Source organism: Mus musculus, chromosome 15 (genome assembly GCF_000001635.26).
Source record: "Mus musculus strain C57BL/6J chromosome 15, GRCm38.p6 C57BL/6J".
NCBI lineage: Eukaryota > Metazoa > Chordata > Mammalia > Rodentia > Muridae > Mus > Mus musculus.
In genome coordinates this window covers 31,246,959-31,271,720 of record NC_000081.6, presented here as the reverse complement: position 1 = coordinate 31,271,720, position 24,762 = coordinate 31,246,959, and the positions used below count along the sequence as shown (strand labels likewise).

Genomic DNA, 24,762 nt, shown 5'->3' with positions numbered 1-24,762 from the left:
AGCCTTGTGTGTCACTGCTAAAGCACTGTCCTCTCTTTGTCTGTCTGTCTGTGGGAACAGGTCCTCTTGCTGGCTTGGAATTTGTTAAGCTGGCTCAGCTGGCCAGCGAGTCCATGGAACCTGTTTGCATCCACCTTCCCAGCACTGGGATTACAAGTGTGTTCTACCTTTTCTCGCTTCTATACTGGGTTCTGGGACTGAGGCTCTCATGACTGTAAGGCAAGGGCGTTGGCAACTGGCTCGCTTCCCCACTCCAATGCATTGACTTATGACTTTCTTATGCTCTTATAGCTGCTTCCATGATAGAACGATTCATTGGAAGCAATCCGAACTCAAGTTGCTGGACCTTATTCACTTCTGTTTATCTTGGGATAAACCATTTCTTATTCCATTTGAAGCAGGAGCTGTGCTTTGTTCTGACAGCATGAGGGAGACACTCAGAGGCAGACTGAGGACAGGAGGTAAGGACAAGGCCATAGCCCCAAAAGACTGGGGCTGAAAGGAGGTCCTTGGGATATGGTCATGCCTGGAAGGCAGAGGTTGAGGAAGTACCCAAGAGCATCCAGCTCATCCCCTACAGCTCTGCCATTAACCTAACCTTTGAAGGAAGCCACAGTTAGGTTTTGTATGGGTGCAGATGATGAGCCTGGTATTTAGAAAGTGAACCGCTGCTTATGTCCTGAAGACTTTAGTAAAAAGCACTTGAAATTCCAGTGACTTCTGTTGTCCCACGAGCTGAAGAAGCTTCATCTAACCAAACAGCTCAGAAACATCCTCGGGTCACTTGGCTTTGCTGAGTGTTGTGGTGGGGCTAACTGGGTGGGGGTTTCTCTATTGCACGTTCATTTAACGACAGAGAGGAGTCAATCTGCTAAGTCCAAACCCCCTCGTGTATTGAAGGGGCTACAGAACACGCTGGCTACTTCTGGGAGGAGCTGCCGGAAGGGCACTAAGCCCACCTCTCCTACAGGCAGTCAGCACCGAGGAGTCTTTCAGGGAGGAGCTGATGTCCTGAAACCAAGGTGAAAAATAAATCAGAGAGAGGAAATGGGGACCACCGTGAGCCTAACCCCTTCCTGCATCCCTAGAAACTAACTATCCTACCCCCAAGATCCAATCCTGTCGCTCATTGCGTCTTCTGGGCTTTGTTTAAGCATCCTGGCCATGTCTTACGACTTCACTGTGGTCTGGAGAATTCAGAACCTAGGGAAGCTGACTGTGTGAATCTGGTTCCTCGGTCCAGGCCGAGAGCCCAGAGGATAAGTGAGGGCAGACCGAGAGGACTGTGGTCGGATGCGCTAGGGTTCCTAAGGCCCATCTGCTTCACCAGCTGACCCAGTCCATGGGGGCTGCTGAGTGTGTCTGGGGGATTTGAGGCTAAGAGGTCTGTGGACTGTGGACCCAAAAGCCTGAGGGCCAGGGACTGGACTCCAACATTCTTCAATCACTCGGAAAGGAATCACTTTGGATGCCCTTTTAAATACCCAGGAACAACCCGAAGTAGGAGCAGTGTGATAATTAATTCCATGTCATTGTTCCCTAAGGTGCAGCTGAGAACTCAAGTGTCCAACTGCTGTAGTCTTTCTCGATTTTGATTTACTTTCTAATGCGAGTCAAGGCACCTAAAGGCAAACTCAGCCCCTTCAGGAGAACTGCACAAGAAAGTTGTCCTGACAGTGCATCTAGAAAGAATTTGAGTGTGTGGCAGAGGCCATCCCTCAGCCAGAGTCCTAGAAACAGGAAGCCTAAAACTCCCTACCTCATCTCTGTACACACACACACACACACACACACACACACACACACACACACACGAGCGTGGAGTTGAAAAGCAGATAAGCTAAAACAGTTAACAATGGCTTGGAACTATGAAATACTATGTGACAGCTGTCGCCCAAGTGTCCTGGAAACTAGGTTACCAGGGCCCTCCCATCAGCACCTGCTCCTGGGCATCAAGGACAGTTGGTCATACCCCCAAGGATGCCTTGGGTTCCATACATCTATTCCACTGCAGTCATGGCAGGTGGGTACTTGCTGAGTCAAGCATGATGGGAAGGCAGGGCTCTACACTGTGAATGACAGGAGGGGTGAGAGTCAGGATAGGAGGAAACATGTGATCTCTCCTGTCCATTTCAACACAGATCACAGGGACGGCTGAGGGGGGCACAATGGTCACAGGCTCTGAGGACCCAAGGACAGGAGGCCCAAGGACAACATTGTCCTTGACGGTTGAATCTTTTTTTTTTAATATCAGGTTTATTTATTTATATGAGTACACTGCAGCTGTCCTCAGACACACCAGAAGAGGGCATCAGACATCATTACAGATAGTTGTGAGCCACCATGTGGTTGCTGGGAGCTGAACTCAGAACCTCTGGAAGAGCAGCCAGTGCTCTTAACCTCTGAGCCATCTCTTCAGCCTGATAGCGGAATCCTATAAATGCATCTGCCATTGGCCACGCCACTGCCCTATCTCAGGATATTCACAGGGACAGTGCCCTGTACCATGTAGCTCCTTATGTTGGGGGTAGGGAAGGGCACTTCTGGAACACTGTGAGTGAAACTGACTAGAGGCAGGAGGAACAGAGGACAATGCTCCTCACAGTCTTGGCCTCAGTGGGGTACTAATATCCCGGAGACCCTGTGGGAAGGAATTTGAGAAGGAGTAAACATTGCCAACTGGAGAGGGAAATAGTAAATTTTTATATTGGATTAACATATTAAATATAATTAAATATTAAATATTAAAAATTAGTAAATACTCAAAACATGAAGTAAATAGTTCAAATATTATCTTTTCAAATACATTTTGACCATACGTCTCTTTTTAAAACAATTTATTTCATATATGTGAGTACACAGTTGTTGTCTTCAGACACACCAGAAGAGGGCATCGGATTCCATTACAGATGGCTGTGAGCCAATGTGGTTGCTGGGAATTGAACTCAGGACATTTGGAAGATCTATCAGTGCTTTTAACCACTGAGCCATCTCTCCAGGCCAATCAGATGTCTTAAAATGTGCAGTCTGGCCAGAGACCGTGGTGCCCTGCGGCCCTAGCACTAGGGGAACTGAAGCACAAGCGTTGGAAGCTGGAGTTCAGAGGCAGCCTGGGTCACACTGTACATCCCAGGCCAACCCGGTCCCAGGCAACCCTGTCTGAAAAACGAAACCAAACACACACACTCTTGCACTTAATGTCCACGTCATATGCCTAGTGATGAACTCACATCAAGATACTTCTACTTCCCCGTGCCACCATGGTCTCTAGGAGCCACCAGGCTCTAGGTTCACAGTAATCCTGTCACAATGACCGAGGAGACGTCTGTGGCCACACCAGCCCTGCTCTGGCTATGAAGCCACAGCGGGACTCCATTTGTTCTGGTGGAGATGGTATTTGTGACTTTGCCAAGTGGTTGGTGTGACCCAAGGTCTGTAGTGGCAGTCAAAGGAATTCGGAATGGGAAGCTTGGAACTTCCATTGTGAGCAAGAAGTTCAGCTGATTCTGACCCAGCAGCAGGGACAGTACACAGCCACCATCTAACCAATGAGCATCCTGACTGCCTTGGGGGATAAAGGACGGCCATTCCTAAGACCTCAGCTGCATCTGATGCTGATCCAAAAGAAATCAGCAAGCCAAGCGTTGTGGTGCGCACCTGAAATCCCAGCATTTGGGAGGTGGAGGAAAGGTCAGGCTGGAATCCTGAAACTGCCTTAAAAAAAACCTAAACTTAGAACAAAACCAAAATTAACACAAGTGTGTTCAGAGTCCTGCTGTCTGTGCAGGTCTTCTGGGAGGGAATGGGGGAGGCTGGGTGGGCTTGCTTTTCAGCAAAGGTCTTCTAAAAGCTGAGTTTCAGACCTTCTAAGGTGACTTTGAAACTGTAGCTAGTTCAGCAGTTAATAGAATTTACCCTCTGCCTATTTCTGAAGCACCCAGGTCAGTGAGGTTCAGAACACGCACGTGTTGTGCTAGCATCCTCATCTCCCCAGAGGCCCTGTCTCCTTCAGAGTATGCTGCCTCTCCACACTGCCTGGTGATGCCACCTATGGCACGGGGCTCATCCTAGGCAGGGTCTGTTGACTGCCAACTTCTATCAAGCTTGGCCAAAAGACCTCCCAAGCTCACACTGACCTTTCTGAAGACCATCAACCACACCCTCAATTTCTGAGTAACTGTCTCTTACATTTATAAAGTAACTCTTAAGACTTGCAGACAGGATACCTTAAATGAAAAGTTCACAACCAAGGGACTCTGTGGCATGGTATAGAGCACGGTTGAGAACCCTGTGGCACCGTGCTTTGACTCCTGTAAGTCTGAGGTTCTACAGACACGGGAACTACTCTGGGGCTTCCTTTCCCCTGACAGAAGTCCTCCTGACAGATATGGTTCGGAAGGCTCACCATTATTCTGTCAGGAAACAACCGTCACTCCTGCCCTTCCTTGGCCTCCAGATCTCCAATCTTTAAAAATCACTTATTAAAGATTTCAAGGCCAGGAGGAGGTAGTTTCCATCAGCGCCTAGAGTGCTTCCTAGCCACTGCTGGCTCCTGCTTTGTCCCATCCGGCCTGGAGTAGCTGCTCCGTGTCCTCAGGTCGCTAAGGTTTCCTGGTCAAGGACCACGTCAAACTTTCAACAGGGTCAACTGAGCCACAAGTTCGTCCTCTGTGACTCCCTACAATTTCTTGTTGAACACTTAACGTTTTATCCTGCAGGTACCCTGAAATAGCAGAAGGCAGGATAAAACACCCACAATGCCTAGGGGCTCAGTGACCTTAGGATATGCTGACATAATTGAGGCTTATATCACATACTCCTAACTCCCCTGAATCCTAGGTTAGCAATTTGTGAAATAAGTTTCAATATTTTACTCAATTATACACAAAATGCAACTATCCCAACATGTCATGAATATTAAAATCTACTGTTGACTTGATGTAATTTTTGCATGGTTTTAAGACTTCATAAGCTTCCTTGTTAGTAATAATCTCTCTGAGAAGCTAAAGTGACAAGCTCTCTCCACCGAGAGGGTCAGACAGGATTCTGATAGTGACTGTCCTAACTTCCTGCCCTATGGAGTAAGGTACACGGAGCCCGGTGATGCTCTTTGGGCAGTGCAGATTTTCCCCAGGTGACAGATTCAGGTCTTAAATCAAAACAGATGTCATCACAGACCCACAGACTGCACTTGAAGGGGAGCTCTCCAGGCCTCGCTCTACTTGTCTGTCTGTCTGTCTGACCTGGTCTAACAGTTGCTACTTCAGGTCTTAGCTCACTGAAGTCAAGATGCAAATGAAAGTGACATGGTGCCCAAGGGCAGTGGAAAGACGTAGTTGGGCCCTAGCTCTGGCCTCTCTGGGTGCAGGGGGTACCAGCCTGGCTCCGGGGAACGTAGGGGGTTGTCAGCGATGGGCTACCAGCTCTGCCACCCAAGCAGGAGACAGAGCCCGAGGGACTGTTGCTGGGATGGGACAGGCCAGCTGCATGGAGTGACGCCCAGAAAAGGCTCCAGGACAAGCTGGGAGGAGCCATCCCGGTATGGAGGTACACGGGCATTCGGAACAGGACTTCCCCCTAGAATTTGAAGTTGCCTGGTGACTCGGGCAGAGGATCAGAGTCTTGATGTCAATTTCTAGGAAGAGGCTTAGCAGCTGAGTGAGCAGGTGTTTTCCCTGAGAGCAAGCCTGCAGCCGAGACCTCCTTTACCGGAAGCACATTTAGAAGGAGTGCCAGGCTGCCCCAACACCAGGAGGCTGGCCGTGAGCATCCAGGCAAATGACGAGAAGTCGGCACAGTCGGTCCCACCAGTGAGCACTGCTAGTGCATGCCTTACTGCTTCCTGACTGGTGGGGATCACACCGACTGGGGAGGACATCGTGGTCCTTCAGACGGGACTGCCAAATCATGTCCTCACCTCAGATGAAATCGACTGCGCCTTCCCACATGGCAGGCAAAGCTGATGGGAACAGCTCTTACCTGTGAGGGGCCCAAGTGCAGGGAGGGCTCTGTGGCCCCAGGCAGGGGTTAGTATGATGCTAAGGGCCTGGGGGGGGGGCACAGCTGTACTGTATGCTGGGGACTGTGTGTGTGTGTGCGTATGTGTGCACTTGTGTTGGGGCGGGACAGTGCTAATCCAGGATGTCACAGTTGAGCTCTGTAAGTATGCACATCTGTGACTGATCCGAGGACTCCACGCTGAGGTCAGGGCTCAGTGGTGGGAAGAAGCAGCTTTGTTAGGACAGACAGAAAGAGGCGAGCAGGTGACCTGGGAGGGGTCCGCTCTTCTTGGATGCCCTCTGCATGGACACAGAGTTAGGACAACTTGGAAGCAGGTCCCTGAACTTTAGTTCAGCTTAGTTTTGAACCTGTGGCCTCGTGTGCTCCCAGAGTTCCCCCCGGGGTGTTTCCTGAAGCATCTCGAAGCAAACAGATGGAAGACGAGTCCTTCCCTGCCTCTCTCCATCCTTTTCATAGCTTCCTGGCCTGGTCTTCTATTATTGGGGTTATTAATTTCACAGGCGCCTGAACAGTCATTAGCATGGCTGGTGAGAGGTGGCTGCTGCCTCACTCCGCTGCACCCAGACAGGGCTTTGTGAAGGCAGTCTTCACATCTGCCTGCTAAGGCGGCTTCCCTGCCTGCTGCCTGCCTGATGTCCCCACCAGATGGTGCTGCTGGTCCTCTCAGAACTGGTGAAGGCTGTGGCCAGGCACAGCATCTGGAAACCCAGTGTTCTCTGTGGCCAGTGGGTGGCTTCTGAGGCGTCAAAGCCTGTCTGGTGAGAACTCCACCTGGGTACTTTCAGTGTGACTATCCTGATAGAAGGACCCAAGCCCTCTCTGCCTTAGGCACATGCATTTTCCGTGCTTTTCACGAGCAGGTGCTAGGCTAGCACATACACGTGGCTCATGTTCAGTCTGGTCTAACTGCAGGGGCTTGCAGTGAGGAGTTTTGTCATTGGAATTCGTCCTAAGTGCCCGTTCCCTCCTGTAGGACTCCCAGATTCAGGGCCAGCTTGTTTTCCCAAGGGTTCAGAGGTGGCCAGGACAAGGGTCACATGTGATACTGCAACTCCCGCTTGTTGCTCTAATGTGCTCTTCTTTAGTTGCTTGGCTCACTGGATCTCGAGGGTCTAGCCTAGTCTAATTGCTCTACACAGGGAAGCTAAACCTCCCAGGGCTTTGTATGGGGCTCCCCTGGCTTCTAGTTGGTGCCTTACCATACTCAGGACGCTACCAGCTGCTTCAGGAGGGGTGTGGCCTTCACCTTGCCTGTGGACAGTTCCAGAAAGTTGCTCTTGGGCTAAGTAAGCTCTTTACAGTCAGAAACCTGCACCCCTTCTCTTCCTCCTCCTTCCTTTCATAGAAGACGAACATCAATGCTAGCCCATGACTAATCTGTCCTCACTGTAGTGGTTTGTATAGGCTCAGCCTAGGGGGTGGCACTATTAGAAGATGATGTGGCCCTGTTGGAGTAGGTGTGTCACTGTGGGTGTGGTCTTTAAGACCCTCATCCTAGCTGCCTGGAAGCCAGTTTTCTGCTAGCAGCCTTCAGATGAAGATGTAGAACTCTCAGCTCCTCCTGCACCATGCCTGCCTGGATGCTGCCATGTCTCTGCCTTGATGATAACGGACTGAACCTCTGAACCTGTAAGCCAGCCCCAATTAAATGTTGTCCTTATAAGAGTTGCCTTGGTCATGGTGTCTGTTCACAGCAGTAAAACCCTAACAAGACACTCACAGACTCTGTATGCAGTAGTGATCTTGGTGGCCAAGAGTCACACTACCTTCACCACAGAGGAGAGACCCCTGGGCATGTGAGCCCAGCGCTGCTTTTCCTACAGTCTTTAACCACTCAGAAGCACAGAACGCAGTGTGTGACTGGGCACCAGGGGGCATGGGTTATGAAGACAGAGGTTCTGGGTTCAGATGGGGAACCTCTTGGCCTTATTATCCGTCTGTATAACGGGAACGAGATCCATCTCGTGCAATAGCTGCAAGTCTTTTAAATGAACAAACCTATGGCCATATGTAGCACACGCCTGTTCACAACCTCACATGTGGTGGCAACAATGGAATTAATTTTGTTTCCTGAACTGTGACGCAAGAATTTCTCCTGGGGGCTGGAGGGATGGCTCAATGGTTAAGAGAATGAAAAGTTTGGTTCTCAGCACCTACACTGGGTGGCTCACAGCCATCCGTAGTCCCAGATTCAGAGGACTCAATGCCTCTGGTCTCTGGGTGGGGGTGGGGGTGGGGTGGGGAGTGGGGTGGGACTGCATTTGTGTGCACACACCCACACGCATAAGAAAAGTCAATCTGTAAAAAGAGGAGTTTGTCCCTCGTTCCTTCCTTTTCCATCTTCCTCCTTCATTTTTTTCTTGACTAGAGAATTTCTGGGCTTCTCTGCGCTCATCTGAGGAGTGTCAGGATGTCCACGGGTCCTCACTCTTCACCCTAAGCATCACTGGTACCCAAGGACTGGCAGGAATCAGGAGGAGAAAGGCTCCTCTGAGCTCTGAATGGGAAGGCCCATCTGCCTGTTACCCGCACTACTCCTAACAGGACAAGATGCCTTCCTCTGTTGGTGTTCCAGGGAAGACAACTTTTAGGAAGATTGTGGACCAACACCAAAGGTAGGAACACGTTTAAAAATAAGCCGTAGGGCAGGGGCCCTCCTTTTGAGCCCCAGAGCCCTGTGGTGAAGGGTTTTGGTTGGCGGGAGGCAGCCCCTGTACTCGCTGAGTCGGGAGTTGGACCTGTCTGCAGTGAGGTCTGGAGAGCCTCCTAGCACTGGGTCGGAACCGCCTGCGTGGTGTTACCCGAGCGGCCTGAGAATAATCTGTGTGATCAACAGCCTGTGGGTAAAACCATCCGTGCATTAAAAGCTTTACAAGTTACCTGATTTCACTAAGTAACACACTTAAAGCTATCCCATCTTTGATTCTGAAAGCACGGATGTTTTTAGGCGCATTCTTTTGAATTTCAATTATAAGGAAGTACCAGGGAACAGTCAATGGTGATTAGGCAGGCGCTGAAAACACGAGTATTAATCGTTATATCTGGAAATAAAATTCAGGCTCAAGGGTCACGCTTTACAGCAGATGGTTTCTGGGGGGCGGGGGTGTCCACAGTTCAAAGGACAAAGTATGTAGCTTCGGATTGAACTGAACCATGGCTCCTAAAAGTAGAAGGACCTGACAAGTCCTAATAGAGTCTCCACCAGAAAGGACAAGATGGTCAGACCCAGGCAGCCTCCCCCATCTGCAGCTGCTTCCATCTCCAGATCAAAGGTCTTCAGGAGTCAGAACCCAGCAATGAGTGGAAAACAATGACCGTTTTGCCTCCTCGGGGCTCCTTCTGCCAAGGAAGCTATGCATCTAGGAAGAATCAAACCACGGCCAAGAGTTTAACACAGCTGGATCAAGGTCTGGCACACAGAGTTCACACCCAGTATGAGGTCTTTCTGACCTCTTCATTGCTGGTTCCACAGGATTATATATCTGTATCCCCTTCATCACAAATGGTGGAGAGGGATTTGGAGAGCTGAGAGCATCAATCACCTCCCGCTTCTAAGGTGACAGATCAGATGCCATCCTGGTTTGGAGATATGCAAACTCAACGGCTGCCTGTGTGGAGATGGAACTTAGGAGCCTCTTTAGATCACACCACGCTCTTGGGCCTTTTCCAGAGTTAGTAGAAAAGAACAAAGTAATAAACAAAAACAAAAACAAAACAAACAAAACAAAACCCCAACACATCACCAATTTTGCTCCCTTTAAAAAACAAAAGAGGGCAGTTTTCATCTCACAAGGTGACCTGCTATTATCACGTCTACAGCAGGCTGTGTGGTGGCCAGGCATGGAGTAAGCAGGGCAGGCTGGGTACAGACTGGAATCAAAGCCCCTCGGTCTGCTTCTACGTGCACTTGGCGCCTCGGGCAGAGCTGCCACCCTCTTCCCTGATGCGGACCGGACATGATGCTCATTGATCTTGGCTCATTTTGGGTTTATCAATATGCAGGGCCTTAAAGCTGGCTTCTACGATCATAATCTAGGAAGTGTTTGTGCTACCTCTGGAGTGCTTCCTGCTCAGTATCTGGAGAGATGGAGGATGTCATCTCTCTCCTCTGTCCTAGCAGGAAGACAGTGACCTCTACCAGGGACCCTGCTCACAGATGAGGGAAAGGCAAAGACTATTCCCAAAGGGCCCCTCTAAGGTCATCAAGAGGCCAGGGAAGCAATGCGTGAGGTCTGCCGGAGGCTGAGACGGAAGGACATTATAATTTTCTAGAAACAAGACCGTCCAGTTTCAGTGTGGTCAGTCTCTGTGGCAACCATGCAAAAGCTGAGTACGTCCTTAAGAATGGACAGAATTTCCACGAGACAGAGCCTGTTGGGGAGATGACCTGTCCCATGGGTGAGATGCCTGTCCCCTCACCCCACCCCCACCAAACTATTCTCGGGCTACAGAGGAAGCACAGCATCTCTGTGAGCTTGGCAAATAGGGGTTTCAGGTGTTGAAAGAAGGAGGAAGAGAAGGAGTTGGTTATACTCTGAGTCATCCGGAGCCCTCCTCTCCCCATGCCAGCCGCTCTGAGCCCTGGGTGTCTCCTTCCCCGTGCTTTCCATGGGGCAGTTGGGGTGTCTCCTTCCCCGTGCTTTCCATGGGGCAGTTCATCTCTCCAATGATGTAGCCAGGCTTTACTGTTGTAAAGTGAGAAGGCAGAAGATGAACCGAGAGACATTCTCAAAGGCTGAAAGAGACCAAGGCCATCAGGCAAGGCACAACGGCACTAGTGTTTGGGCCCCAGTTTCCCTTATGAAACAAGGAGCCAAGCATCCTCTCTGGAGCTCAGAGTGACCTGGGAAAATCAAGTCATCTCCACGTGTGAAGTGTGACTCAGGGAGACACCTGCTAGTCAGGGATATGAAGGTGAGGCCGATTCCAGAGGACAGGAGCAGTCGAGGAAACAGAGAGCCATTGCCCTAGCATAGGGGAGCAGGGCTGCAGGAGCAGTGTGGCCTTTCTGGTGCTTTACAGAAAGGACTGAACCCACAGCGACCTGGGCAGTTCCTCTGCAGGACAGACATAATTAGGGAGATGGCCACAGCATACACAGGGCAAGGAGGAGAAACCCTGGACTGACCCCTCAGCTGGGTAGAACACGCACCCAGGAGACATTCAGGTTAAACGAAAACATACTCTTTAAGTAGCTAGGGGAGAATTCATATTCCCTCTTCCACTATGGCTGGGAAAAATATCCATTCATATTCTCTCTTTCTCTCTCCCCCGCCCACTCCCACCTTAGCCCTATTCACACCGAGTGAAGAAAGTATAAGATCAGTGCTGCTGCTTTACAGAAGTTTCCGAGTTGCCATCACTGTCACCAATGCCAACAAGCACAGCAAGACTGAACGACGAACAATACAACCTAGGTTGGGGCTCGGCTTGAGCAGGAGGCAGGGAATTGCCAGGGCTGGGGAGAAGGCAGGCTCAGTGGAAGAGCAGCTCCTGGCTGGGAGCTGCACCTTGCACGTGGGGCCCCAGAGTGGTCCTGGAGTATAGAGCACAGCAGCCAGCCTGTGGGGACCTGTGCTCCCCCAAGGCATCCACAGTCACTGAGCAAACCCTAGTGCCCACCACGGTCTTGGGTGCTGTGGAAAACAGGAAGCAGCAGAAATGCAGTGCTGACTTAATGAAGTACAAACCAGGACCTAAGGGATATGTGGACTCGGGGCAAACTTAGCCACTGTGCAAACTAACTCAGGCCTCGTCTCTTGGCCGTGTGTGTGTGTGTGTGTGTGTGTGTGTGTGTGTGTGTGGTGTGTGTGTGTGGTGTGTGTAGGTCTCACTCTACTAGGAAGCTAACCCTATAGTTTTGCATTTTGTAATCCCCCAAACACACCTACTGCCTCAAGTCTTGTGTGGACAGTCAAGGAGAATGTTTGACACTGGAACTGCCCTGAAAAACCTGCACCATGTGTCCCCTGCTCTGTAGTAGCAGGGGTGTGAAGCTCTGCTGGCACTGAATGCATCTCCCAGAAGTGAATCTGAAATCCAGAAAGAAGGACCATAGGGAGAGGAGACGCCAGTTTGAGAAACAGCATGGTGAGATGAACGAACATGCAGCTGCCACCTGAAACAGGTTTTCTTAATTCTTACAAACATTTATTTATTTTGTGCGTGCGCGCGTGTGTGTGTGTGTGTGTGTGTGTGTGTGTGTGTGTGTGTGCTGTGTATGTACATGTGTGTAAACATGTGCATGCCGTGGCACATGTATAAGGAACATTTGCAGGAGCTGGTTCTCTGTTCACTTGTTTTGTCCCTGAGATGAAACTCAGGTCATCGGGCCTGGTGGCAAGTGCTGAGCCACCTGCTGAGCCACCTCACCAGCCCAAGCCTGACTTCTGTGACTTGGTTCTCTTTTAAAACGGGGAATATGAGCAATGCTCCCAGATGAAAACACCTGCACTCTGCTGCTTGTTTGATGACAGCTGCTGAAGATGGAGTGGGAGGGTCAACCTCAAGCACGGTTCTCTCACACGCAGGAATGCAGGGGAAGCAAGGCTTCCGTCCGGTCAGGACTCGTTTGGTGCATCCTTGGCACACACTTGCCTTAGTAAGGGATCAACTGGAACAGCAAGGAAACTCCAGCATCTTTTTAAGGCTCAGTAACGGGGCTGGTTATCAGAAACTATCCCAGTACAAACGATTTTGGCGCTGTTGTTTTCAGAAATGACCGCAATGGCGGACGGTACTGTATCTTCTCCCACGCTTTATCCTAAAACAACTGGACAAATGAAAGCACTCCCAACCCCTGCTGTCTCTCTGCTGACCAGCAGAGGGAGAAGGCACTATTCAAGGGGGCCTTGTGTCTTCTGCAGGGTGGCCATGCCTCCGCAGCACAGTCTGGGTTTTGGGGTCTGTCCTGGTGTAGAGACCAGCAGTGACCTCTTTCATTCGGGCCCACCACACTAAGCACATGCAGGCCACTCGAAGATGAGACACGAGTCTAGAATGCTCCTCACCTCTACTCCCGCTCGTAAGACTTCCATCTTCCCGTGGAACCAATGCTCACACACCCTCTCCTCACTCTGACCTTGATAGTCGAGCCAGCTGGTAAATACCGGCTTCAAAGGCGACCACACATGCTACCTTTCTGTACTTTCCCCGACTCTCCGAGGGCAGAGCTGCTGCACTGCCAGCTGTGTTTCCGTAAGAGCCTCCCACTTAACCAAACACGATGAAGGCTTCTAGACCCTGGCTCCCTCTGGAGGTCAAGGACTAGGGGGAGTTTGTGAACTCAGCGTCCAGCACACTGCTTGGTACACACAGATGTTCCCCAGATGCTAGGAGCATCATCAGAGAGTGACGTTAAGCTTACAAAAGTTTTTAGTGGCACGGAGGTAGTTAAGGAACCAGAGGTGGCTAACCCCCGTTCACTTCTGAGAACTGTATGCAGATAGTTGTGCAAGGAACCAGAGGTGACTAGCCCCTGTTCCCGTCCGGGAATTGTATGCAGCTGCTTGGGCGCTGTCAGCCTCAAAGGCCTTCGAAAGAGTGACTGGAGATGTGTGGGTCGTTACCCAGCAATCCAGCTGAGCTGCATCCATGGGCCATGGGCTGCTACTCACTCTAGAGCCCAAGGGAACGGGTTCTCTCTCCAGCTTCTGTGTAATCTCGTGCCTCTCACAGCGAGCTCAGGCTAAGGAGCATTTCTTCAGAGAACTGGAGAATAGGGGAGGGGCCATGATAGGGACATTAGGTGGGGGCAGAAAGGAAGAGAAGGGCCTGTTGTGTATCTGTTCAAGAGACTGAGTTAAACTTATCAGGAACTTGCCCTGTGCCCCTGCCCCACGCTGACTCGTGGCACTGGCCAGCAATGGCTGGGTCTCTTCAGAGGACTCCTGCTGTATGTTCCTAAAAGTCTGGGATAGTTCTGAAAGTCCAGGTGACCAGCATCAGACTCTGTGGCACAGAAGGTTCTCATGTAAAGAGATTGATGTCACTCATGACTAGAAACTCAACTCAATGCAAAGAAGATCACTACCTCAAAGGCCTGTTCTCAAGACAGAGCTGTGAGGCTGCCAGCCTTGTCTTCAACAGAAAATCTGGTGTGCTGTCTCCACAGCTAAAATCTCTAACACCAAAGACTCCCTTCTTATCTGGGACAGCTTCCAACTACTGGGCCCAGTTACTGTGTGGAGACAGAAGACAGCCATTTCCACAGTCATTGAGCAGTAAGGGCTGGAGGGAGGTCCAAGGTCTGTGAGGAATGGCTCACTTGTGGGTGTTGGACCACCCTGAGAAGACAGCACCCCCCGCCCCCCTCAGGAAGCTTGCTTATTGAGGCATGGAAGGGTCTTCTTACATACAGTGCATTTTTCTTTAGGGTCTCATCTGTCTCATCTTACACAAAATCCGAGTGTAGGATACTGAATGTTTGTGCTGATCTCCAGGGCTCAGAGAAGAACCCGGCTCTCTCTAGACTCGGAGCAGCCCTGCCTGTGGGCAGGGAGCACAGCTCAGACTCCTAGGTATGGAGCCCTCCTGCGTGCTGTGCAGCAGGTACTGTGAACTAGGACGAGTGTGTGGGATTCAATTTTAGAATTCTGGAAGTGTCATTTTGAGAGAGTAACCTGGTCGACTAAGCTCTAAAAAGACTCCCCTAACAATTAAAAGCAATAGACTGAAGGAGCCATATGGGATGAATAAATTATTAAACTACTAGGAAGTTGCTATAAATATGCATGCAATTCAATAATTCATAATGGACGAGCGCAAGAAAGCTCTGCTGGCTTTAGCAGCAGCTAGCATCCCAGGGCATGTGCCATGGCCTCTCGACAGACAAGCCTGGGTGCAGGCGCGGGAGGAGCCTTCTGCCTTCTGGAGAGAAGCCCTTAGCACTCGTGCCATGCCTGTGAGGAGCACTGGAGACCCGAGAGCCTTTTCCTGAACTGAGGGACAGAGCACGCCCCTCAAGCACGCAGGACGGGAGAAGGTACAGGGAGCTCTCAGCTCCCTGCCTCAGTTTCCACTGCAGCTCCCATCTCTTCAACCAGGAACCACCAGGGCTTCCAGAACTCTGTTTCTCAAGGAGGCAGGCCGTGCGTATGTGCTGCAGTGCGCATGTGGAGGTCAGAGGACAACCTTTGGGAAATGGTTCTCTTTCCACATTACTGAGGCAAGCTATCTGTTGTGTGGGCTGCTCTGGGATACTCCTGGGTAGCTAGTGCACGAGCTCTTGGGTGGGTCTCCCGTCTCTACCTCCCATCTTGCTATCATAGATGCCTCTGCACTCAGGTTTTGGGGGAGGCGAGTTCGTGAGGCTTGCACGCAAGGACCTTTAAAACGCCCCACTTTTACCCTCATACATGTGTGTACAGAACACAGCATTATCCTGAGGAGGGTAAGTAAGGACTCACCTCTGTGGTACCGGCGTGAGCACGCGCACTTCAGCCTGGACATGTGAGGATCACACAGATTTCCAATCTGCACGGCTCCTCTGCCTGCCCCAGTGTTGCTGGCCTTTCTGCTCCTTGAATCCTGGGCCTTTCCCTTGTACTGCACGGACACTTATGGCAGTCCCACCCAAGGATCTGCACAGGGCAACACTGGCTTCTCATTTAAACACACCTGCCACTCCAAGGGGATGGTGCAACCACCAGCCTTGGCTTGCTCCTTTCTGCACTGACACTGCTGAGTACAAACACTCTGGCTTGTGGCTTTACAGTCTTTCCCTGATGCCTGTGCATGTCTGCCCACAGTTCCTCGGCTGTCAAGTGTATGCACGCCAGGAATGCGCAGCACTGACTTCATCCCGTGCAGCGGAGGCAGATCTAGCCTGTGGCCATAGGACTCTGTGTATCTGTTGACCTCAGAATGGTGGCTCAAGATCTCTTTGGTCTTTTGGTGTGATTGCTGGGACCCCTGGTCACCAAAGCTTTAGGAACTCTGCTTCCTTATGTGTCTCTTGCAGAGAGACAACAGACAGACTGACAGAGTTTTTTGTTTTTTTTTTTGTTTTCTTTTTTTTTTTTTTAAAGCTGCCTACTGTTACATAAGCAGTGATGGGAGATTCAGGATCCAAACTCTCAGGTTGTCACCAGAGCCTGGACTTCTAGCCATAGATGATGCTCTTCAAAATTCAAGGCCTCAAACGCAGCACAGTTTCTGTTAAGCTACATGAAACACCCCAAGGCTAGCTGCTGAAGGATTGGTCCCCAGTTGACAGTGCTATTCTTGGAGGTTCTGGAAACCCATGAGAAGTGGAGGCTGGCTCGAGAAGGTCACTGGGGAAAGCCCTGGGGCTGGCCCTTGCTCCTGCCCTCCCTCTCTGCCTCTTGCCAACATGTTCTTACAGCCATGATGCTCTCTCTGTCTCATCTTGGATTCAGACCCGGCGAGCTGAGGACTATGGATTGAAACCGTGAGCCAAAATAAATAACTCCGCCCTTTAGCTTGTTCCCTTTGGCACTTGTCACAGTAATGGAAAGAGTGACAGCTACACTGGAGGGCTGTGAGGAGGGTGGGTCTGTGACAATAGAACAGCTGTGACCGCTACAACAGGTCCCCAGACCCTGTAACCAGACACACCATGGCACAGAAGGTGTGCTCCTAACAGGTGCGTGGGCTTTCCGACAGACTATAGCTTAGCTCTTTCACAATTGGAAGTTTATGTTTGCTGGGGGAAGGGCTACAGACGACAGGAGGAAGATGGCAGGAGAACATTAAAAACCCTTAAGAAGACTAGACTTTGGAAGGGAATTAGAAATATCCTATAATAAAGATCTGTAAAGTAATAACTGGTATGTTTATGACAAACATTTCTTGTGCGTCAATCACGTTGCCCTCAGACAGGCTTGCGCTGCCATGCGATCTTAGAGGAGCACCATGCTGCTTTTTCCGGTCTGCAGAAACAGACCACACCGCCTGCTGTTCAGTAGCGGCACCGGCTGCTGAGGTCTTGCACCACGAGGGCACATCTTGCCAACGGTTGCTGTTGACACACAACAGACATGGTCCTTCGAAGACAGAGATGAGCCACTTGCTATGGAAGACAAACAGAGGTGCAGGTCTAGCGATGCACACCTGTCCTGTCTATACACCTCACTCTTGCCTGGTGTCCAAGACCCAGATGGAGCAGACTCCCAGACAGGGGCGCAGCAATCAGGCAAGACACCACGTAGTTGCCACAGTTGGAGAAGGTTTTCACATGCTCTGTCACCTCCCAGGTATGGTCACGAGTGTCCCAGGATATTGCTGGAAGGTGTTGAGCAGTAGACAGAGCAGTGTTGTTGGGTGCATAGAACTATGTGGCTTTCTTTAAGGCAAGGGCCTTTCTTTAACTAGGCCCCATGCTACAGCACACTGTGTGTGAACAGGATGGAGTCTGTCTGGTGCCCAGCATCCTTTGACTATGAGACTCGTTATATAAGTGCTTGTTACGCCCAGTGTACTTTGACAATGCTGTACAAAGTGTGTTCTCAGCCCTGCGCCTAGCTCAGCTGGAGCTGGAGTCTGGGGCAGATGGTGCCTTTCACTGGAACCTGTGCCCTGGCCAGGGGAAAATGCCCAGGCTGTGGCAAAAGTGAGTCAGGCTGGAAACTTAGACTGCTTGCCAGCTGCTGTACCTTCATGTTTTCAACTCAAGCGGTCCCAGCCCCAGCCTCTCTCAGGGGAACAACAGGATACCTCTGGGTAGATGAGCCAGTTACAGCTGACAGGACATCAATGCATACCCACTGCTGAGAATGGCCCAGTGACCACCACCCATAAAATGCCGCATCTTTCCACGTGAGAGATTTCTATCTTATTTCATTTCTGACCCAGAAACTCAGGCTCTAGGGGACGGGATGTCTTTCCACCATCACAGACCGGAGGCTAGCAACACCTAAAGCTCCCTCCCTAGCTATACACCCACCATGCTGCACCCTGCCCTAAGGCTTGGGGGGTAGGGTGGGGATGCTGGACATCAAGAGCGGTCCCTCCAGCCAGCAGGCTGCTTGGTGTACTCAGTGACAGTCCTGGAGCCAATGAGGTGGTGCTGGCTCCTCACTTAGAAATGACTAGGGCAGGGAGAGAGGCAGGCCTTCTGACTGCACGTGGAAAAAGCATAGTCAGGTTTGAAGGTTGGATGGCAGGGGGCGCCTCAGTCTGCTCAGCGTTTCCTGCTTGAAAATGGAGAGGGGAACTGAGCCTGGCAGCAGCCCTACACCCCACGGCTCTGCTCTACCCTGAGGTGTAGAAGCAGGCCAGCGATGAGTTAGTTCCCAGGTGGCATCTGTTGACCTTAAGACCCACTACTGACAATGTCCCGAGGACCTGGCGAATGTCCTTCTTTTTTATTTTGGTGGAGATGGGGACCCAACCCAGCTTTGTGCACGCCAGGCAAATGTTCTCCTGACCATTGAGCTATATCCCCAGCCACTCATAAATATTCCTCGAAAATTATCTTATTTTTACTTTGTACTTTTGCCTGCATGTATGTCTGTGCACCACATCCTGGAGACTAGATGGTGTTAGGTTCCCTGGAACTGGAGTTACAGATGGTTCTGAGCTGCCGGGTGGGTGCTGGGAATTGAACTTGGGTTATCTGGAGCAGTCAGTGCCCGTAACTGCTAAGTCATCTCTCTGTCCCTCCCCTGATACTTGTTGAAAATAGCTATTAGGTCAAAACTAGGTCAACAGCACCTCTCTCAAAGCAATATAATAATGTGTAGACACAAACATCACAGAGTAAGTGGGTTAGCTCAGGTGTGGAGTACCAGTTCTCCGATGCCATGGGAAGAAGAGGGCAGGCTGCGGCAGGCAGGGAGGATGTCAGTCTAGCCCATCACCCGTGCCCCTAACCGTGAGAACCCGCCATGGGATTTCAATGTGAGCTATTTATCAGTTTCTGCACACGTCAACTCGTCACATGGAATAGTTAATCTGATGAGACTAAATTGGGCCTGACAGCATGTCTCTTGACACATCCTGCCCAGACTTAGCAGCGATAAACAACGTTGTTAATTTCTCCAACGGGGAAAGCTCGCATTGGTCTAGGTTTGCTTGGTGGACGTCCACCTTACAGCAGCACTGCCCTTAGTGAGCACTGTGACCAACGCTTGCAAGCCTGATAGCAATGGCTGTGTAATTACTGAATTACTGCATACCGTTTTTAGGAACAAAAAGAGTATGTCAGGAAAGTACAGAAATCGCAAGCCATCCATGACGAATCAGTAAGAAATAAGGCCAAATAGGCCCCAAATGTAAAAATGAAACAAAACAAACAAACGAATAAACAAAAAAACCTCAGGAACACAGCCAGCATGCAAGGCAAATCCTTTGAAGTCTAAAAAAATGTCTGTGGGTAAAAGAAAGAAATCTTTTAAATATAGCTCCTCTCTCTCCATCATGGTGACTCTATTAAACATTCACTTCTGTAGGAGGGTGGCTGTTAGCTGCCATCCCCCACCCAGGCTGGATACCACAGTAATATCACCTGTTGAAGATGGCCTTCTCACTCTAGCACCCACTGACTGACACTTGTGTCAGCTCTTCTCAGAGGCTAAGCTTTTCCATAGTCCTCTAAGGTCATCAGTGGGGAAAGAGACCAGAGAGCCCATACCAATCACCAGAGCCACAATGCTAGACAGCCATTGTCCCATGTACCAAGAAATCCTCTGTATGCATTATGCTTCTAGCCACTATAGCCACAAAGTCCCAACACTGTAAGGGATAGCCACTCCTTGGAGCTGTATTCCTTGTATCAGTGGAGAAGCAACACAGACACGCCCTGCAGCTACCACGGCCACCTCTAAGAAGGACTTGAACGCAGCTGAGAAGGACTGGAGAGATGGCTCAGAGGTTAAGAGCACTGACTGCTCTTCCAAAAGTCCTGAGTTCAAATCCTAGCAACCACATGGTGGTTCACACCATGATTTGACGCCCTCTTCTGGTGTGTCTGAAGACAGCTACAGTGTACTTAGATATAATAATAAATAAATAAATCTTAAAAACAAGAAAGCAGCTGAGTATTTAGTCTAAGGCAGTATGTGTGAGAAGACTAACCTGACAGAGAGAAAAAAACACTGTCTTGATAGCTTCTCAGATACAAAATTAAAGAATGTTAAAACCCATGGGAACTCAAACCACACACACACACACACACACACACACACACACACACACACACTTGTAAGTTGATATTCACAGTTGGCTGGCAACCCAGGTCTTTTAACGGGGCTTGCATTTCTCCATGATGCCTTATGTAAGGGCCACTCAACTTGTAGAAGAACAGACCTTTACTCTCTTGCTATTGCTAACCGTGTGTGCTGTATGAGCTTGGGACCTTGGGACGAGGCAGAGCCTACGAGGGGAGGAGGTGCCAGCAGGTTTGACCTTTAGAATACTCAGGTCAACCCATAAAACAAGAGTTGCTGGGCTGGAGAGATGGCTCAGTGGTTAACACCGTGTGCTGTTCTCCCCAAGGGTCCCAGTTTGGCTCCCAGCACCCACGGTGGGTGGCTCCTAAGCACTTGTAACTCCAGCTTCAGAGGATTTGGTGACCTTGGCCTCTAGCTACCTGCACTCATATGTACATTCTGACACACATGTACACACATGCACTGACATACATGTACACACGTGCACTGACACACATGTACACAGCTGAACAAATGAGAATGGAACAACAATAAAGACCCCCCAAGAGGTCCTGAGCATTTTCAGTAAAGGGAGACTGCAAGCTATAGGCACTAATTACCACAGCCCTTTTAACAGAGAGATTCTGTCATAGGCTCCAGGCCAGACACTCAGGCTCCTATCTCATTATAAGTCTCTGGAGTGCAGTGGCTGTGTATCTTACCATGTGCCTTCTCCATACCCTCATTAGACTGTCGAATCGTAACACCTATGCTGGATGCTGCAAAGGCGACTTTTGTCTATGCAGCTCTGCACCTCAGGGGCTGTTTGTTAAACTGTGTTTGCCAGGTGTCTGTCTGGAAGATGATTGCAGCAAATGGCAAAATACAAATGGTGCTTTGTCTGGGTGTCTGTGTGACCCTGTAAGGAGGGACTAACGGATGACTGGGCACAGCATCATCTACTTCCTGTGCTCTGTAAAAACATTGAACAATAACTCTCCATGGAGCCTTTACAGCATGAGGCTGGAGAGGTGGCCCCACTTCATGCTACGGCCTCACATGGAGGGAGGCTCACACACATCTGTAACTCCAGGTCCAGGAGAGCCAATGCTCTCGTCTGACCTTTTCATACTTATACAGATGTACATGCAGGCAAGGTACTCTCATGTGCACAATAAATAAACCCCAGTGTTTTAAAACTAAAACTTTACAGCATCTTTAATCCTGGAGTGGAGTGATTTTTAAACATCTGGAAGGAAACTAGCCTCCCAATAGAGATATCTCTACAAGGACCAGCCAGCAAGCTTTCTGTAGACCAACTTCTGCTTTCCGAGCTCTTCCAGGAATCTCACAAATATGGACAGCCACTAATGCATGCTGAGCTCTGGCTGCTTGTCAAAACTACAGATTCTCACTTCTATCTCGTTTTCTTGCTACTATAAACAGAAGAGAAAAAGACACATGTAAAAATTCTGGGCTCTGGACAAGGAGACAGGTGCCAAAGCTTAGTGATCTACCTGGGGCCACCCAGCAGGCATGGGCCAAGACCCCAGGGACAAATGGGGGCCATGAGCCAGAATCCCAGGCAGTTCAGGGCTCTTTTTCTTTGTGTAAGATGAAAATAGTCCATGTATAACTCTGACTCTTCCAGATGATGTAGCCCTGAGTTGTTTAATTAATTAGCATCACACTTGTTGTCGATATCATACATGTAGTCCACATCACACATGTAGTCCATATCACTCATGCAGTTGATATCACACATGTGGTCAATATCACTCATGCAGTCCATATCACACATGTAGTCCATATCACACATGTAGTCCATATCACACATGTATTTGATATCACTCATGTATTTGATATCACATGTGTAGTCCATATCACTCATGCAGTCCATATCACTCATGCAGTTGATATCACACATGTGGTCAATATCACTCATGCAGTCCATATCACACATGTAGTCCATATCACACATGTAGTGGATACACTTGTAGTCTGTATCACACATGTAGTTGATATCACACATATCACACATGTAGTCCATATCACACATGTAGTCAATGATTGCAAAAGAAATTGTACATCGGGAGTCAAGCTCAAGCCCCAAGATGAAATGTCTCCCTCACACACAGCATGTGATGCAAGAGGGGAGGCTCAAGGGGAGAAGGCTCCTCACTTCCCTGGCTTGGCCTGTCCAGGCCTCTCATTCAGAAGGAAGGAGCTGCACCCATAGGCAAGGTCTGAACTACCCCAAAGATACCTGGGAATTCCAGAGATGCTGGCTGCCCTGCCCTGCCCACTTCCTGCATCTCCCTCTCCCTCTCTCTGACATTTCCATTTTGTGGGCTCTGACCTGCCAAGGCTGGATGGTCTGCTTTTCTTTCCCATCTGCAGTCCCATATGGAACAGATTCTGGCTCAAGGAGAACAAACCTTTCTTTCTTCAGCTGTCTTTGCGGGCCCCACTGGCACTGCCTTCTCATTTAAGGCAAGCTTTTTCCACTTAGGGTCCTAACGGGCTTTAGCGGCGATGAGTCAGCAGTTTTTACCCCAACTCAAACTTCCTCCTCTTCGTGTTTTTCCTTCTTGATCTCTTTTCTTTGCGAAAGCCTCCTACATCTCCCAGCTCTGAAATCGGAGTGACTTCCTGTGTACCAGTAAGTCCAGTTTGGAAGTACAGGGCCTCAGATCCTGGATTGGTTGGTTCCTGTGTGGGCTGTCATTTTGCACTAGAAGCTGAGAGAGAACAAACCCCTTCCACAGAAGCCGGTGCCCCTTGCACGGACACTTACACACCGACTGTTCCAGTGCCCTGTTTACCTCGATGCTGGCACCTACTCAGGGTAGGTGGGAAGCTACAGAAGTGTCCCCTTCTGAGATGATCTCAGCTGGAGACCAGTGCCCAGTAAGGCAACCCTATTCTGCAAAGATGCTTCACCCCCACACACTTTCCTCAATAACCTGCCCCAGGTCTTTGGGGGAAACACCACTGGGCACCAGAACAGAGGCCGTGTGCCCAGAGTGACAATCACCTCTGAGGTCAGACATTCGAGCCAAATCCCAGCTCAGTGTGTCAGTGTGACCGAGAGCACGGTCTTAGCCTTTCTGGGCTGAACTTCTCAACCATAAAACGGAGCCACATCAGCTTTCCTGCAGATGTGAAGATGGAAAAAACGACCTAGATGAGTCTGAACATAGCTTACATGTGCCGTTATTTGGTCATGAGGCTTTCTGAACAAGGCTGGATTGCTTGTTTAACATCCACGACAATCTTCTAAACCTCGTATCCTCCAGGGCCCAGGGGGGACGCCATGTAATTACAGATTCAATAGCCTGAATGACAAACTTTGCAGAGCAGATTAGAGTCCTATGAAAAGCACTTTCAATGCTACTCTGCGGACAGTTCTTCTGTATCTGCCTCCTTCTCTCCTCAGGAGAACCCGCAAAGGCACAAGTCCATTGTGGAGTTGTAACAACTTCCTCTTAGGGAGGGCACTGCACAGGCTGGGACACGCGTATGCTTTGGAGTGAAGGGAAAGGCATCTCAGGTCCAGCAGATCCACGGATAAAGGTCAGCCTGTGATCTGCAAGTACGTTAGTCTGAGAGGTTCTGCCCACTCCTGTCTCCCAGAGGAGGATGGACACTGCTGGTAAGGTGACTGGCTCAGAACTCAGGATTCATAGTCAAGCCCCTAGTCTACCACTGTGTGTGTGTGTGTGTGTACCACACATACCGTGTATACACACTTAAGAGATTTAAGAGAGAAGAGAGAGGGAGAGAGAACAGAGATCTAAGGTCTCTCTTTTCTCCCAGCTCATGGGAAACAACCACCATTTCCAGACAAATGGGAATAAAAGCCAGGCCAGTGATCTGTAGCAGCGGCCCCTTAAGCATCAATTCCTACAGTAAAACGGCGGCATCCCAAGGACCAGATGTCACCTGTGATGCTAGTGGGGTCCTCCTAGGATGGAACCCCTGAAATGAGGGTGGCTGATGTTACACAGGGCTCTGGTGCATCTTCTCTCCTCTCTGGAGACAGGGAGACAGCTCTCCTTGGCTGCAGACACCACCAGCATCCATCTCAGGGGTGAAAGATGGAGCCTTTCCTCCTCTGATCTGGATATATCTGGGAAGGGGCAGTGCTCAAGCCCCTCTGACCTGGAATGCCTCCTTTCAGGGTAATGCCATCTCGGTGGTGCGTCCTGGCTCTCAGGATGCAGACCGCAGAACTGTGAGGTATCCATGGAGAGCTGATTGTCAGCACGCCAGGACAGCATGCGGCTGACACAGCGGGAGAGGAGAGAAGCAGCACTGGGAGCTTGCGAGTGGAGGACTAGAGAGTAGCGGCCATGACCAAGTCAGTGCTATGACAGAGGGCGGCCCAGCTACTTATGTAAACACCAACTCCACCACCCTCCTAAGAACAGAGGAGGAGAGGCCATCTGGGAAGTCTTTCCCAGCCTGGTGGGCCAGTGTTCAGAGCTGAGGCAGAGCCACAACAAGGAGGTGTGAGATGCACACAGGATGGGGCTGCAGCCTTGTTTTCAGTGAGGAGGGGACTGTCTCCAGGCATTCACGACGTGAGGGACAGAGAAGAAAGTACGAATTCCCTGGTTGCAGTCCA

The 24,762-nt window shown here is 50.1% G+C and overlaps 1 protein-coding gene and 1 long non-coding RNA gene across 2 annotated transcripts in view; one reads left to right on the top strand and one right to left on the bottom strand.

Annotated features, from left to right (window-relative positions):
• Nucleotides 1-24,762, bottom strand: part of Dap (death-associated protein) — a 49,954-nt gene that overhangs the window by 2,618 nt on the left and 22,574 nt on the right. The gene's annotated exons all lie outside the window — the stretch shown is intronic.
• On the top strand, nucleotides 8,269-16,805 carry Gm41285. Its single transcript, XR_875099.2, has 2 exons — nucleotides 8,269-8,636; nucleotides 11,312-16,805. It is a non-coding gene; the product is annotated as a predicted gene, 41285 (long non-coding RNA).